Raw genomic sequence first — 14,795 nt, forward strand, 5'->3', positions numbered from 1 at the left:
CCTCATTGGGCTTCCCGCAGGGAGCCTGTTTATCTCTCTGCTGGTATCTTTCTCTCTGTTCTCTCATGAATAAATAAATAAAATCTTAAAAAAAAAAAAAAAGAGCACACAGTGATCACCTCAACTAGTTTGTAGACTGTTAGGCCCATGATCCTGGGTTTTCATTTTGTCAGGAACCATTTTTGACAAGCTTGCTGCCACCTTAGAGTTCAAATACAATAAACAGTAACTAATTCTTCTTAAAAAGAGTCACCTCTAGTCATTAGATATTTAACATTTTTAGCTAGTTCATCTATGAGCCCATTGCCATCCTGAACACACACACACGAGTTTGCTGCCCTTTATCTTTCTTTTATAGTTGCCTCAGTTTGATATTTTTCATAGATATCAATTGTTGTTTATTTTTATTTTTTTAAATTCTTTTAAGGTTTTATTTATTTATCCATGAGAAACACAGAGAGAGGCAGAGACCCAAGCAGAGGGAGAAGCAGGCTCCATGCAGGGAGCCCGATGTGGGACTCGATCCCGGGACCCCGGGGTCACATCCTGGGCCAAAGGGAGATGCTCTACCACTGAGCCACCCAGGCGCCCCTTCCCAATTGTTTAAAACAAAACTTACTGAAATACAGGATACCTCCTCAACAATGAAAGAATTGAATGCATATTTAGTGCTTCTGACCACGTAAATGTTGTTAGAAGCTCAGCCAAGTTTTTTCTTTTGTTTTTTTCCTACTTAATAATCATCTTGGATTTTTTTTTCCCCATTTGCTTTCAACTTCCTGGGGAGTTCGACCCTCTCGTCAGTATTGTACAACACACAGCATAACGGATCAGCTTCATTTATTTACGGCATCTTCATTCCTTCCACCCCTCCATCCGTCTGCCCCAGGCTGCTGCACTGAGGTTGTGGGACTTCGCCGCCACCCTGAAGGCCCGAACGAGGTGGTTAAAAATGGCCTTTCTCCTGCTTCTGCCCTTTCTTCTTTTTAGTCTATATTTGTTTTTATCTCTGCCCTTCTACCTTCTAGTAGGGGCTTTCCTCGGGGGCTCGAGCCCCTTGGCTGTCAGCTGGTACGTAAGAGTGGGCCGCTCTCAAGCTTGGAAGTCTCAGGTACAGTTGGGTATCTCAGATTTAGAACCTTGTTCTAGGTTGACTTGTAGACGTTAGTAGTAACCCTGAAATATTTGTTTTCCATGATCTTTGTGTAATTCACTTCTGCTTTATCTAAACTCCTGCCCAAAGTTTACACAACCCAGTGTCATCAGGCACTTTCTTACATCCCCTCCCCTCCCCTGTTCACTCTGCTCCGTGCAGCTGGGCCTTCTCGTTGTTCCTCCACCTGCCAGGCTGGCTCCTGCCTCCTGGACTTTGCACTTGCTGCCCTCCTTCCCTGGACTTCTCTCCTCCAGACCTTTGCACAACTGCTCCACCTCACCATTCTGTCCTCGATCCGCTCGCAGTATGGAGGCTTTGCCTGACCTCCCCGGTCAACACCGTGGCCCCTTACTCCCCCGCCATTTCTTCACAGGATTAGCAGTAGGCTTATATTCTTTATCTGTTCACTTGTTTATTGTTTATCTCTGGCATGAGGATTGAAACTTCGCTTTGTCTTGTTCAAGCACCCTTCCTTAGGACATAGAGTCGTGCCTACCACCCAGTAAATTTTTGTTCAAAGGGCACACGACTCACATAATATCTTCCCTGGAGAACAAGTATTTCGACAAAGAAAGTACAGTTGGGGATGACAACAAAAGTGCTTTTCTAACACTTTATTCTGGATTTCCAGGTTAAATATCCTTTAAAGTGCTCTTCTCCCACGAGAAGCCAACTTCATCAACATGTACAGTATGTGTAGAAACTAATTTCATCGACATGTATATAGTATGTATAGAAAAAAAATTTTATGATAGAAATATTGTCCAGTTAATAACTCAGTTCAATAAAAAAATATGTAAGCAACTTGTATATACCATGCATTGTATTTGCATGGTATATACATGCAAGTATATAGTTGCCAAGATTATAAAACAGTTTTATATTATATTATTACCAGTTTACCAAGATTATAAAACACCAGCTTATGCGTGAAACAAATAACTATCTCATAACAAATAAGTCAGAACTTAAGTAGTCTTGAAAATAGGTGATAAATAAATTTAAATAAATTAAGTATTTAAGTAATCAAAAAATATGTTGCTAGATTGTTACTAGCAGTGATAGCACACTAGTCAGGGTAATCCAGCAACAGAGAATCAGTAGTAAGTATGTGTGTGTATAAGAAGATGGGGCGTGCGGAGAAACTTTTAGGGAATTGGGAGTTGGCTTACAGAATTATGGAGGCTGTGGCAAGATTAAAACCTAGAGGGTGTGTGGGCCGCAGGAGACCCAGGAAGAATGAACATCGCAGGCCAAGGGTGAATAGAGCTGACTGGCAGGATTTCCTCTTCTTTGGGGGAGGCCAATCTTTCCCCTTTAAGTCTTCAGCTGATTGGATGAGATCCACCCACGTCATGGAGGATGCTCTGCTTTCCTCAAAGGTGACTGTTTTAAACATTAACCTAATCTAAAAATATTTCCATGGAATCTGGAATAACGTTTGAGCAACTATCTAGTACTATGGCTTGGCCAAGTGGACATGACAAGTAACCATCACAGATAATAATAATAATAGCAAGAGTTCTGACCTGAATAATTTTATTCTCATGTTACTGCTAGTTGCATTCTTGATACTGGATAAAAGTGGTTTATGAGGGGCGCCTGGGGGGCTCAGTGGGTTAAGCATCTGCTTTCAGCTCAGGTCATGATGCTGGGCTCCTGGGATGAGCCCTGCACCAGGCGCCCTGCTCCCGTCCTCCCCCCTCCCTCCCCTTTCCTTCCTCCGTCCCTCCTCCCTGCCCCCCCTGAGCTCCCTTGCACGCGCACTCTCTCGAATAAATAAAATCCTTTGAAAAAAGTGATTTATGAAAACTTTGATTTTCATTTATGCTGTGGAAGAGTCTCCATTAACTATACCAAATAACTAGAGGTTAAAAAAAATAAAAACACCTTAGCATCCATTTAAGGAGGTCGTCTAATCACTTTTTATACAAGTCAAAATAAACAATTAAAAAACTATGCAGTTGGGCAGCCCGGGGGGCTCAGCGGTTTAGCGCTGCCTTCAGCCCAGGGCATGACCCTGGAGACCGGGGATTGAGTCCCACGTCGGGCTCCCTGCATGGAGCCTGCTTCTCCCTCTGCCTGGGTCTCTGCCTCTCTCTCTCTCTGTGTCTCTCATGAATAAATAAATAAAATCTTTTTTAGAAAAAAGCTATACAGTTAAAATATGAGGCAAGAAACTCCTTATAGGAAAGAGTTTTTGTGTCTTGTTTATTGCCAGATAATTTTTTTTTTTAGCTATTAAATCCAATCGATTAGGAGCTGGTTATTATCATCATTTATGAAGAAGCAGTAAGAACATTTCTTGCAAAGCTGTGGGCAGATCTATATTTTCCCCCAACCTACACTGTTTATTTTTGTCCCATGGGAGCTGTTAACAATCACCCTGCATTTATAAAAGTACAGAATTTTATCTCTATCAAATTTTACCACCTCCTGTGAAAGTGATAGATAAGAACACAACCAGCAACAGAACTGAACACACGCAAAACAGACGCATTGCATATTGTTGTGCCCACGCCACAGTGGATGTGAAGGCGTTAAATAATAATCCCGCGGCAAAAGAGGACTTAGTTGTTTTAGAAATACAGCATCATAGCTGTGCATTCCATTTTGAATCCAGAACCAAATCAGCAAGCGACTTTTCCTACCAAGAGGAGCCTATTACAACTTACCCTAACTCAGCAACAGGGTAGAGAACATTCTACCCAGAGAAAGAAACACAGATGTCGGAGAGACAGTACTTAGAAAAGAGACAGAGCCTCAGGGCTGAGCTAAGAGAAATACTAGACATGCAAGTGCCACTTTCTCTCTGTGTGTGAACTTGGGCAAGTCATTAACTTCCTTGACCCTCAAGCTCCTCCTTAGTAAAATGGGAATAATACTACTTGCTTCATAGTGTTGTCAGGGTTCAATGAGATAAAATATCTATAATGGGGAACTTGTGTTTGTGGTCATGCAGCATCTCATCTTTTGAGGCCCTGCTTCGCCACTACTATCTGTGACTCTAGAGGGCTGTTGGGGAGATCCCCGGGTGGCTCAGCAGTTTGGTGTCTGCCTTTGGCCCGGGGCGCCATCCTGGAGACCCGGGATCAGGTCCCGTGTCGGGCTCCCTGCATGGAGCCTGCTTCTTCCTCTGCCTGTGTCTCTGCCTCTCTCTGTGTCTCTATGTCTATCATGAATAAATAAAAAAATAAATAAAAATAAAATTTTTAGAGGGCTGTTGGTCACAGGGCCCCACACCACAGCATCAAGTATAGGCAGAGGCTCAAGGCAAGGTAATCAGAATCTCTATGCAGACCTCTGAATCCTAAGTGGAGACAAATTGAGATGCGTGCATTCTATGAGAGGTGTTGCCGCGGAGATCGGGGGAGCCATTCTGTTACCAGCTCTTTCTAAAACTTGATTGTTCAATTTTTCCTTTGATTCTGTAAAGAGAACAACACTCTTGCTCAAGTTGGCCATGTCATTGTCTATTGCTTGTAACCCAAGAATCCATAATAATATAGAATATAAATTACTTAGCACATTTGCCTAGTAAATGCTTAAAAGTAGTTTTTATTACTACTGGAAAATTTGGAGAGTTCAGGGTGGGAAAAAGTCAGCTAAGTAGTTCTAATCACAGAATGCCGTCAACAAGACGTTTGGTGTTTTTGTTTTGTTTTGTTTTGCTTTTTTCCCCTTTTTTTTCTAGTGTGGGTGCTACGGTCTTTTCTCAGAAGAGTAGGATGTAGAAAGAATGTTCTATTGGCCTGGTGGGGAGTGTTGGGAGATTGGATGACTAGGCTCCAGTCCTGGGTCTACAACCAACTCGTATTATGGCTTTGTTTCATTCTGTTCTGTTTTTTAAAGGTTTTATTTTTAAGTAATCTCTAATCTCTACACCTAACGTGGGGCTCAAACTTACCACCTTGAGATCAAGAGTCACATGCTTCACAGACTGAGCCAGGCACCTCTCGTCTCCTAACTTTGGAAAGTCATACAGCTTCTCCGGCTCTTTATCCATAGTGTTGAGTGCACTGGATTGAATGATCTAAGGTGATTCTACATTGGGTTGTTGGCACATTTAACTTTAGTATTAAGCACATTCTTTTGCAGAACCTGATAAGCTGATGTAAAAATTCACATGGAATTGCAAGAGACTCTAAGTAGCCAAAACAACCTTGAAGAAGAGCAAAGCTCTTCTCACATTCCCTGATTTCAAACCTGACTACAAAGTGTAGGATTGAAGCAGTGGAATTCTGGCATAAAGACAGACATATAGGCCAACACAATAGAACAGAAAGTACAGAGCTAAACCCCTACATGTATCATCCAATGATTCCGACAAGGGTGCCAAGACCATTCAGTGGGAGAAAGAATAGTCTTTTCAAAAAATGGCACTGGGAAATGTTAATTTAAATGTCATATTAAAACTTAACTCAAGGGGCACCTGGGTGGCTGTCAGTTAAGTGTCTGACTCTTGATTTCAGCCCAAGTCATGATTTCAGGGCTGAGATCAAGCCCTGAGTCAGGCTCCATGCTGGGCATGGAACCTGCTTAAAATTCTCTCTCCCTCTCCCTCTGCCCTCCTCCATCTCTCTCTCTCTCTCTCCTCATCTCTAAAATAATTTAAAAATTAACTCAAAAATATATTTAAAAAACCCTAAACATAAGACCTAATACTTAAAACTATTAGAAGAAATTATTATTTTTTTAAAATTTTTATTTATTTATGATAGTCACAGAGAGAGAGAGAGAGAGAGAGGCAGAGACACAGGCCGAGGGAGAAGCAGGCTCCATGCACCGGGAGCCTGACGTGGGATTCGATCCCGGGTCTCCAGGATCGCGCCCTGGGCCAAAGGCAGGCGCCAAACCGCTGCGCCACCCAGGGATTCCACTATTAGAAGAAATTATAAGGCAAAGTTTCATGGCATTGGATTTAGCAATGACTTCTGTAATATGGCATTGAAGGCAGAGGCAACACAAGAAAAAGTAGACAGATTGGACTTCACACAAATTTAAAAATTTTGTGCATCAAAAGACATTGCCAACGAGTAAAAAAGGCAACCTATAGAATGGGAGAAAAGGTTTGCAAATTACATATGTGATAAAGAATTAATATCCAGAATATATTCAGAACTCCTAAAAATCAACAACAAAAAGCAAACAGTACAATCCAAAATCGGCAAAGAACTTGAACAGACTTTTTAAATTTTTTTTATTCATGAGAGACACAGAGAGAGAGAGGCACAGACACAGGCAGAGAGAGGCAGAGGGAGAAGCAGGCTCCATGCAGGGAGCCCGACGTGGGATTTGATCCCGGGTCTCCAGGATCACGCCCTGGGCCGAAGGCAGGCGCCAAACCGCTGAGCCACCCAAGCTGCCCAGAACAGACATCTTTTTATAAAAAGTATCAAATGGCCAATAACCATGTGAAAGATGCTCAACATCACTAGTCATTAAGAAAATGCAAACCAAAACTACAATGCGATACCACCTCCCATGCATTGGGATGGCTACTACTATCCAAAAACCAAAAACAAAACCAAAAACAGAAAATAAAAAAAAATAAACAGAAAATAAAAAGTATTGATGAGGATGTGGAGAAATTGAAACCCTCACGCACTGTTGGTGGGAACGTAAAATGGCACAGCCACTGTGGAAAACAGTGTGGCAGTTCTCAAAAAATTAGAAGTAGACTTACCATGTGGTCTAGCAATCCATTTCTACATGTGCACCCAAGAGAAGTGAAGCAAGATCTCAAAGAGGTACTGGTACATCCATGCTCCTAGCAGCATTCACAAAAACTAAAATGTGGAAGCAACCTACGTTCCATCGACAGATTGGATAGATGGGCAGAATGTGGTAAGTGTGCGCGCAAGGACGTATTACTCAGTCTTAGAAAGGAATGAGATTCTAACACATGCTACAACACAGATTCGCCTTGGAGACATTACGCTAGGTGAAATAAGCCAATTGCAAAAAAAAAAAAAAACTCGCAGGTGCTTGAGGTGGTCAAACTCACAACATAGAACGGTGGCTGCCAAGGGGGGTGGGAAGGGGCAATGGGGAGTTAGTGTTTAATGGGTGTGATTTAGTCTTGAAAGATGATAAGAGTTCTGGAGATAAGCAGAGGTGGTGGTTGCACAACCACGTGCATATGCTTCATATCACTCAACCACACCCTTAAACATGGTTGAGATAGTAAATTTTATGTTATGTGTGTTTTATCACAATAAAAAAAATGCAAGAAAAGGGAGACTAGAGAAGTGCAGTTCTCGCAGTGACTGGAGAGCAGAAACTTGGAACGAGCTCTAGAACGTCCACGTGGGAATGCCAGTCCTCAGCCTGGACTATGTTAGTGGCAATAGGACAATGGCCTTGCTACCCATAGGAAATTGTATTTTTTCACTACATGGATATATTACAATCTTGCTCAGATCTTCCCCCTACCCAGCTTTGTTGAGCTATAAAAATCGTAAGATATTTGATAAAAATCATAAGATACTTAAAGTGTACAGCATGGGGTGCCTGGGTGATGCCAGGAGTGAAGCGTCTGACTCTGGGTTTCGGTTCAGTTGGTGATCTCAGAGTCGTGAGATCGAGCCCTACACCAGTCTCCATGCTCAACATGGAGTCTGCTTGAGATTCTCTCTCTCTCTCTCTCTCTCAAATAAAGAAATAAATATTTGTAAAAGGGTACAATGTGATGACTTGATATATACACGTATTATGAAAGGATTTTTCCATCAAAGTTAGTAACACTTCCATCTCGTCACATATTTATTTCTTTTTTCCAGTGAGAACATTTAAGTTCTACTCTCTTAGTGAATTTCTTTTTTTTTTTTTTCTTTTTTTTTTTTCTCTTAGTGAACTTCGATCGTACGATACAGTGCTATCAGCTGGGTCGCCACGGTGTACATCAGTTCTCACACACTCTTCATCCCATAACAGGAAGTGCATATTCTTTTACCAACCTCTCCCTAGTTCCCCCACTCCAGCCCCTGGCAACCATTTTTCTGCTCTTTTTTCCTAGGAGTTTGATTATTATTTTCTCCTTTTTAAAGATTTCACATCTAAGTGAAACGAGTAAGCGCATTTCTTTTTCTCTCTCTGGCTCACTTAGCACAATGCCCCCCCAGGTTTATCCACGTTGTTGCAAATAATAGTGTTTCTTTCTTTTTTTAAGGCTGAGTAATCCACCATGGTCGATACACATGAGTATTTTCTTTATTCACTCCTTTGTCGATAGACACTTGGGGTGTTTCCATACCCTGGCTGTTGTGAATGCTGCTATAAACACGAGAATACACATATTTCTTGAGATAATGGCTTTTCGTCCTTTGGATTTTTACCATAAGTTATTAGTTCTAATTTTAATTTCTTGAGGAATCTCCAAACTGTTTCTCCTAGTGGCCAAACCAGTTAACATTTCTACCGCAGGGTTCCTGTTTTTCTACATCCTTGTCAACGTTAGTTACCTCTTGTCTTTTGGGTAATCTTAACAGTTGTGAGGGGATTCCTTATTGTGGATTTGATTCCCATTTCCCAAATAATTAGTGATGTTGAATACGTTTCATGCACCTGTTTGCCATTTATATATGTTTGTTGGAAAAATGTCTGTCCAAGTCCTTTGCCCATTTTTAATTGGGTAATTTGGGCTTTTTTGCTATTGAGTTGTATGAATTCCGTGCATCTTTTTGATATTAACTACTTTTATATTCGATACGCAGATATCTTCTCTCCTTCCATAGGTTGCCTTTTCATTTTGTTGACGATTTTCTTTGATGTACGGCAGCTTTTTAGTTCAGTGTATATTTTTATTTTACTTGTTATTTTTACTTTGGTTGCCTTTGGTTTTAGTTTCAAACCCAAAGGGTTGAAGACAAGTTTGAAATTACCTCTGCTCGATCAAGAGCTGGATAGAGTCTGGACCAGAGAGACAGATTCAGGAAGATGTGAGGATGTTTCACGGAGACAGAACCTTGGCAAGACCTCACCTCATTTTCATTAACTCATCGTGTCTTCATGCTGTTGATTCAGTTTTAAGAACAATGGGACAGAGTGAAATCTAACTCTTGGGCCTTCACCTGATAAGTGGCAATTGATGTTTGGTCTCTTGTTCCAAATTCCCGGTTGAAATAAAGGTCTAAACTGAAGGAAAATTTGTCCATAATTTAAAAAAAAAAATGGTTTTACAGTTTATTCATTCAATGGTTCCTAAATTACCCTGCGTTTTCAGGTCACCTTTCCCTTCATCCAGATCCTTGGTGTGGGCCCCTGCCGTCTTGTGTGCTTTGGGGAAGAAAGCGCCCTTCCTCCTCCCCCATGTTTCCACGTCTTTCTGATCTCTTATTATTCATAGTTTCTGTGCTGCCTAAATCCGTACTTCCTGCTTCTGCTCTTGAGTCCTGCAGCTGTCACCTTTGCCCCGCATCATGCCACATGAGTGCACTGCTCTTCCTCCTGCACCCACTAGGGCACCCGCTAAGGCACCCCCGACCCCGGGCTGTTTTATAAACCAGCTATCCACCTAGGGCTTAAGGCCAATAGGGCCATACCAAAGGTCATTTATTCCATTTAGTAAATAGATTTCAGCACCATCTGCATCTACACATTTCCTAGGTGCTGGGCATTAAGCACTGAACAATAAAGATAGAAATCTCTGTCTTCATGTTGCTTATATTTTGTTTGCAACCAAGACAATAAGTAATTTTAAAAACTCCATTAAGGCTGCAATTCACTTTCTTTATTAGACAAGCAGTTCCATGACTATTTAAGAATCTAGGGGGAGGGAGGCCTGGGTGGCTCAGTGGTTGGATGTCTGCCTTGGGCTCAGGGTGTGACCCTGGGGTCCCGGGATCGAGTCCCACGTCAGGCTCCCTGCATGGAGCCTGCTTCTCCCTCTGCCTGTGTCTCTGCCTCTCTCTCTTTCTCTGGGTCTCTCATGAATAAATAAATAAAATCTTAAAAAAAGAAAAAAGAATCCAGGGGAAAACTGGGCTTGGTTGCTTACTCTTCCCCACAGCCCGTGTCTCTGAAGAACAGGAGAACCCAGGAGAGAGAAAGGCCTCGGCGGAGACGCCTGATGGCACCGGCGCTGCAGCGCGGGCCTGGCTCCTCCTTGGAGGCAGCGGCTTCCCTCACAGGCCCGGGGAGGCCAGGGGCGAGGCGTGGCCCTGGGGGTCTTTGCTCAGGTCCCACTGCAGGTGGGGGTGGCCGGCAGGCGCCTTCCTCCCCGGGTGCAGGGCCTCCCGCGCTCCTGCCGAGGACGGTGGCGGCTCTTCTTTCCTGCAATGCCCTCAGTTCCCAGCTCAGGACAGCCCTGTTAGGGAGCGTCCTTCCTCCTAATGATCTTAGTAATTTAGAGATGCCGTTTTCCCTCCGTGTTGTAACTAACCCAGATAATTTCGAATTTGGTGTATTTTGTTATGAAACAGGGTAGAAAAAAGGAGGTTCTCCAACCAGACACAGGCTGGTGGTGGGGCAGGGGGCTCCGTGGTCTCTGGCAGAGACAGATCCCAAGCCCCATTTTAATTCGAGGTCCACAGACGCCCTCGCCAGAAGGATGGTCTGGCTTGTGCTTTTTCCCCCAGCCCGTTCTCACTTTCCATTTAAATCTTTTTTTCTGAAGTTTCTTTCCCAATTCCAGAATTCTAATCCTTTTCCTCCCCTGACTTCCAAGGGAAAATTGGGGGGAAAAAACACCTTAATCATGCAGATAATTTTATGTCTTCACCATCCCAACTATTCCAATTCCAGCTGAGCTCCCAGGTCCACCTTCCTATAAATAAGGAGGCCTGAAGGCAAGGCCGTGAGGCGCGGCTGCCCGGGGCCTGGAAGCCAGCTCGGGTCAGCTCCCTTAAGAGCAATTTTTGTTTCCTGTTACAAACGCGCTGCAGCCAACACCCGAGGGGAGGTTTTGGCGTCGGGACAGATGGGCTTCGGGTGGAGGGATATACAATTTCAAAAGATTTGGGGGCGACGGGCTTTTGCCTAGAGCAGTGGGGATGGAGAATCGGAGATGATGGGAGATTTTCAGCCGACGGTGGATAAGATTTTCTTTTGCAGCCGGAGGGGGGGGGTGGGGGGATACGTGGGAATGAAAAGGACAGTAGACGCGTATCTGGCTTTCGAGATGCTGAAACGCAGACTCAGAAGAGACACTACCTGCTTCCAGATCCCGACTGGCCTATGCGGGTGGACCCGACACAGCTCCTACCCAAACAAACCAGTTTTAACGGATACATTTTGGAGGAGCCGCGTTCACTGACAGCGTCCGCCCCGTGGTCCCCGAGGGTCAGGCCACAGCGGGACGCCCCAGGACTGCAGCTGCTTTGCTGGGAGAATAAGACAATGGGGGGGGGGCGGCTGGGGGTCTCCTTTTCCCCAACTCTATCGTGAAGGCGTAGGCCTGGGTTAGTTGTGAGATCCTCCTCACTTCCCGCCTAGCATGAAAGGTCGCAGGAACAGAAGGCTCTACAGTGAGGGGTTGTGCTCGTAACACGCGGGGCACACGGGGCGAGTGAAGGCGGGTGAGCAGGTGGGGGGTCGGTGGGTCCCAGGGCCAGTGTTGGGCCCGAGCCTCCCGCCGGCCTGTGTGGCAGCGTCCAGCCAGCGGCCGGTGGCCGACGTCGTTCAGCCTCAGCGCACTGGGCCGGACCCGGCGCGGCTGCCCAGGCCTGTGTGCACCGCTCGGCGCCAACGGGCACGGGCAGCGGCGGGCAGGGGACCCCGGCGGGCAGGGGACCCCGGCAGGCCCGGCACGGCTGCGGCTGCACCACAGCAGCTCGGCCGCCACCTCCACGCTGAGCACCGCCTCGGGCCCCAGCCGCACTGCATCTGACGTTACCAGGGATCTCCTAAAAACCCCAAACTACGGACATGTGGTTGGGCCCAGCCTCGCCAAACACGGCGATTGACCTCGCATGAGCCACGGCCTGGGTGTTTGGGACCCTAATGCTCCCGGGCGACTGCGGCGTGGGACACAGGTGGGGACCCGGCTGCAAATTAACAGTGGGGAGGTTTAGCTTCCGAACAGTCACCTCGTGCCCGCCGGGGGCCCCCCACGCAGCCTGCTTTGTCCCCTCCTGTAGGCGACCAGGACATGCCCACGTCCGGGCCTCCTGTGCGAGGGAGACGTTTGGTGCACAGTCGCTCTCCAGGCCTTGGGACCTTGTAGCCTCCTAATCTCTGTGCTCTGTCCCCAAGCCGGAATAAGTCACCTGAGAAAGTGACACGGGCGTTTCTTTACTTATGCTCCAGAGATCTCACGAGGAGTATATAGGTCTTGCCTTATTACAAAACTAATTTCTGAAAAAGGAGAAAAGATCCCTGCCGAGACTCCCCTTCTGTCCCTCACTCTCCCTTTGCTGTCCCTCCTCTTGCTCTATGAAATGGGACTGATTTGGGGGTAATGCTGTGCAACAGCAACCACCAACATCTAATTTAATGATCTCCGTGGCGTCTTTTACACACCGACGTCCATAGAGGCAATAAAGAGTTAAACTCCTAGGTAACTGCAGAAACACTTTAAAAAAAAATTCTGGGCAGCCCCAGTGGCGCAGGGGTTTAGCGCCGCCTTCAGCCCAGGGCGTGATCCTGGAGACCCGGGATCGAGTCCCACATTGGGCTCCCTGCACGGAGCCTGCTTCTCCCTCCGCCTGTGTCTCTGCCTCTCTCTTCACTCTCTCTGAATGAATGAATAAATAAAATCTTTTTTAAAAAAATAAATAAAAAAAATAAATAAAAAAAATTCTTAATGCCTTGCTGGGCTTTCTGATTAAAGATGCAAGCTCAAGTCGTGTGAAGGAGGGTGAGCACGTACCTCTAGTGGGTCATGTGGTCACTACTAAACACAGATTACGAAGGTCAACGATTTTATTGACTTTTCCCCAGGGTAGGCCTACCTATGAAACCGTATGTGTAATGCAATAAATTTTTTTAAGATTTTATTCATTTATTTATTTGTTTATTTATTTATTTATTTATTCATTCATTCATTCATTCATTCATTCATTCATTCATGAAAATACACAGAAGAGGAGAAGGAGAGAGAGAGGCAGAGACACAGGCAGAGGGAGAAGCAGGCTCCATGCAGGGAGCCCGACGTGGGACTCGATCCCGGGTCTCCAGGATCATGCCCTGGGCTGAAGGTGGCCCTAAACCGCTGAGCCCCCCCGGGCTGCCCACAATAATCTTACCTTAATGTGAAATAGTAAGATTCTGTTTTCATCTGATGTTTTCTTTGTGATTTTCCAAAATCATTAAACCACCGTAAACGTGAGATCACACATGCTTAGCCCACCTTGAGCAAAATGGTTTTTTGGAGAGTGAGGTCGGGGTAGAGGGTTGGTGGGCTATTTGGAAGAGGAGTGGGAGGAATTTTAGGCAAGTCTTCCACCACAGCCCAGGCTGCACCCCAAAGCTTCCCCGCGGGGTGCCTTGGCACTGAATCTCGCTCGATGCTGTAATACTGGTCCCACCGCCTGCGGGGCTGCTACCCGCACCAGATGTGTTGCCTCTGGCTGACGAGTCTCCGAAGCTTGCTCACCTCTGTATGCCGTGCAAATATGATCATTTTTCCTGTGTGTCAAAATGAGAAGAAGGGGCGAAGCACTGTTTAGATGGCGCTATCTTTTCAGAGTTTTATATTAGTATCATTAGAGTTTTTTGGGGGGTGGGATGGAGGGAGGTATATAACCTTGGATTATTCTAATAGAGAACCAAAAAAAAAAAAAAAAAAAACCCAAAGAATTCCCAACCATTTCCAAAGGTCATCCAATTTTAAGACATCCTTTTTAATTATGGAGGAATACAAAATTAGAGTTTGTTGTCCAAATTATATGATAGAGGGATGATGACTCTGCAGTACATTATAGTATCAAAAAACCTGGGCTTTCTCAGCTTGGAAGGGCTATTATTATGGATGATTCATTTAGGTCAGAGAAATCCCATTTCAGGGCATCCTTGAAAATATAATTAATATAACTGTACTCACGGATTTAGGAGCGCTTGGTACGCTTTCAGCTGCAAATAACGTCTTCTACACCAAAAAAGAAATTATGTCCTTCTTTCTCTTTTTCTAGGTTTATGTGTTGCTAGGTTTCACTTGAACTTTCCTTCAACCTTGAAAATAAATTGGGAAGAAGAAATATGTTTAGGGTGGAGACTGAAATAAGTAACGTAGAATTCCAAGTCGGGGTGAAAGTAAAATAATTCATCGGTTTGGGGACAGGATGTGGTATAAAGAGGAAGACGATGGGAAGGCTGTCCGGAAGCCAGAATTTGGGTTCGAATGCTAAAATTTTAGAACTTGAAACAACCTTAGACATTTTAAATGAGAAAACTGAGGGCCATAAAAGATCGTAGATTATAGTTCAAGGGTAGAGTGAAATTGCGTGTTTCAGCGGGAGACCTTCACAGACAGACGGCCCCGCCCTTCGGGCTGGGTGAGTCTCTCCGGTATTAATCCTGCTAAAATCCTGGGATTTTAAAGAGACATCTGGAAACGCCAGCGTTCCAGTTTGGCACCAAGAGGCTGCCTCCTTCCAAATATTTCCTCTTGAATCAAGTAACTGCTGCCCCACCTACTCCTCTTCGTCTTCTCTCCCGCCTGCCCGGCTCTCTCAAAAATGTTTCTCCCTTTGTATTTTTT

General features: G+C 44.8%; 1 long non-coding RNA gene across 1 annotated transcript; it reads right to left on the bottom strand.

Moving 5' to 3' along the window:
* Window positions 1-13,446: 13,446 nt before the first annotated feature.
* LOC119865955 lies at window positions 13,447-14,594 on the bottom strand. Its single transcript, XR_005369259.1, has 2 exons — window positions 14,139-14,594; window positions 13,447-13,723 (listed from the first exon to the last, which is right to left on the bottom strand). It is a non-coding gene; the product is annotated as an uncharacterized LOC119865955 (long non-coding RNA).
* Between the last annotated feature and the right edge of the window lie 201 nt (window positions 14,595-14,795).

Source organism: Canis lupus, chromosome 14 (genome assembly GCF_011100685.1).
Source record: "Canis lupus familiaris isolate Mischka breed German Shepherd chromosome 14, alternate assembly UU_Cfam_GSD_1.0, whole genome shotgun sequence".
Taxonomy (NCBI): domain Eukaryota; kingdom Metazoa; phylum Chordata; class Mammalia; order Carnivora; family Canidae; genus Canis; species Canis lupus.